Genomic DNA, 2,770 nt, shown 5'->3' on the forward strand with positions numbered 1-2,770 from the left:
TGAAACCTAACCTACACAAGCCGCAGTTTATGCTATGTACTGGGTATTCGTCTTTGTATAGTTTCATGCAGCAAACATTCGTCATATTTCCATGGTGAAATAGGTCCTACTTTTTCTGCTAAGTGTTGACACTGCATTGCATGGCAACAACTTATCTAAATTCTAAACCACATTTGGAAATGCATTAAAACGCGACTATACGACGTAACATTTATTTGCGCAGGCCCGGTCTAGTTCATAACCATTATTCAACTCGACATATTTTAAAAACAGTTGAAATTTATCATTATTACCATCTGCACTTAACTGATAACGAGTTACTGTGTTCGCTTCAGTGGGTACAGTAATGACAATCTATGACAGAAGCTTGTGTTCGGTTCGAATATAATTAGTTATTTGTTCCGGCTGGCGTGCGCAAAAAGGTTCAGGACTTCATTGCGATAATCCAATTCAAAGGTACGAATACATTCATGCTCTGATACACAATGAGGTAAATTGCGTCATTTATTAGCGGCCAATTTCTACCCCACGCTCGCAACTTGTATGAGATTATAACGTATTTCAGCTGACTTGGTAGCCAGACCTAGTCGTTCTGGTGTTCCTCACCCCTATCTATAAAATCCTACGACAAAAGTTACCGTGGCGTATGGAATAGTATTAGATTTCCAATCATATTAATATATTATCAATATTCTTCAAAGTCAATATCTTATTGGATTATTGGTACACACTGAATAATGTGCTAAATTAAATGTGGTTTATAAACTAGAATAGACGAATGTGTTTCACAGTGAAGAGAACGCCAATCTATCCATCTATCTTATCTATTATTATGTAGCGTTACGCTGAAAGTGTATCAGATTACAGCTTGTCTTTGCGACCATAAAAGAGTTTTCTGCATTCGTGGCAATGAATATGCAAAGCATCTATTCAAATTGCACCAACATCGTTGTTAATATGGTGTAAAATTGTTTTGGAAACAAAAGAAGTTGTTTTGATTCATAATTCGACAATTTCTCAGAACAATGTGGATGACGAATTGTAAACTGAAAATATTTTCTTATTTTCTTAAAATATTTAACCGTTAATAGAGGACCAATACGTTTTTAATCTTCTTCAAACTATAATATTTAATTATATATACAAAATTCACTTCTGTTCTAATCAGTCAGTTGCAGTAGTGCCCAAACCTACCGACCTTCCTATCTTATTTTGATCCTGCATATATTACATTAAGCAATGGCGTCGGTTTGAATGGAACCCTACTATTTGTCGGATTTAAAATTTAGTTAAACCTTAGTGACTCGGAAATTGCAATTGACGAACACGCAAATTTTTAGTTGGGTATTGAAGGAGATTTCAAAATGATTGCGCGCTATGATTTACAAGAATGGAAAATTAGTCATTGTCAAAATTAGCATGTGAGCAACCTACGAGCTGGCTTGTAAACTTTTGTGCCAACAGTTACTCATCCCGAGTATGCCTGCCTGCTTTTCATTTTTCGGATCTGAACTTGGCGGTGGTAAATATTTTGCTATCAGCGATAAAACTTGTAAAACTTTGTAACTTATAAAAGGTGTTCTGTATTCGACTGTCATTCTACACTGGTATATACGTCACTTTCGGGATTTTCAAATAAATGACGGTGTGGTGTTACAGCTCAAAACTTGGCACGGTGTTTGAAATTTAACAGAGGGTTGTTCACCGCGTCCCGCTATCTATTCGTCATAGAATGTGATCAAAACTATTCAATCGATTCGTGTGCTTGTGATCGGTAGGGGGCTATTGTAATAACAATTGTTGGCTTATTACGTCATAATTGTAGTGTATAAAATGTTAACGTTAAGCACATAATACTACATACTGAGACAAAATAGTTGACGATGATAGGTTTACAATACATAATGACGTTCAGATTATTGAATCGACTTTGTTTGTAAAATGGGACGGAAAGTAACTGCTGCGAGCCAATGATGTTTTATAAATGATGTTTGTTTATACTCTTATTCCAGAAATTCGCTCCGAACTAAACTCTGAACACAAGACCCTGTGATATCTAACGATATGTAAAGAAAGTTGATTCTAATATGAAACTTACATGAGAAAGCTATGGATAAAAAACTCTATCTATACTATTTATGACAAGACGCCAAGCAAATAATAAATGAAAGTGCGTTTCAAGAAGTAGACGTCCACAATTATGATCTCTGTTTTGATTTAATAAACTGAATAACATATATTCTTGTCATGCGAAACTATCAGAAAAATAATTTGGAGACTCATAAACAACATGTAGGTAAATTTACATTTCTGAGAAACTTTGTTTTTGTCATACCTCGTTCATATTTTATTCATGCAATACCTATCACACTTATGAGTCAGGTTGGATATGATTTGTTTATCATGATAATAAGATCACAGATAGAATAGGTAGTTCATGAATATTTCAAAAATTTGAGGTCATAAAACGCGCCTGTTTCGTTTATAAAATTGGTGTCGTGATGTCCTTATTTTTCACTATATAGGAGTTGTAATTTTACACTTTTTATGTTGAGGAGTCTAGTTCGTTTTTTTTTAATTTTTTGAAATCTGGATTAAAAGTAGAAATTATTGTTGAATCATTATTTGAAACTATATAATAGTATTCGTTAATGTTAAAAATTCCGCGGTCACCAGAATCAAACTTTGCAGCGACTAGACGTTTCGTGTTAATTGGTTATAACTTTCTTCTGACTTAAAGTCCTTGAGTAGAGAATAATACAAATTTCAC

Source organism: Styela clava, chromosome 3, assembly GCF_964204865.1.
Source record: "Styela clava chromosome 3, kaStyClav1.hap1.2, whole genome shotgun sequence".
Lineage (NCBI taxonomy): Eukaryota > Metazoa > Chordata > Ascidiacea > Stolidobranchia > Styelidae > Styela > Styela clava.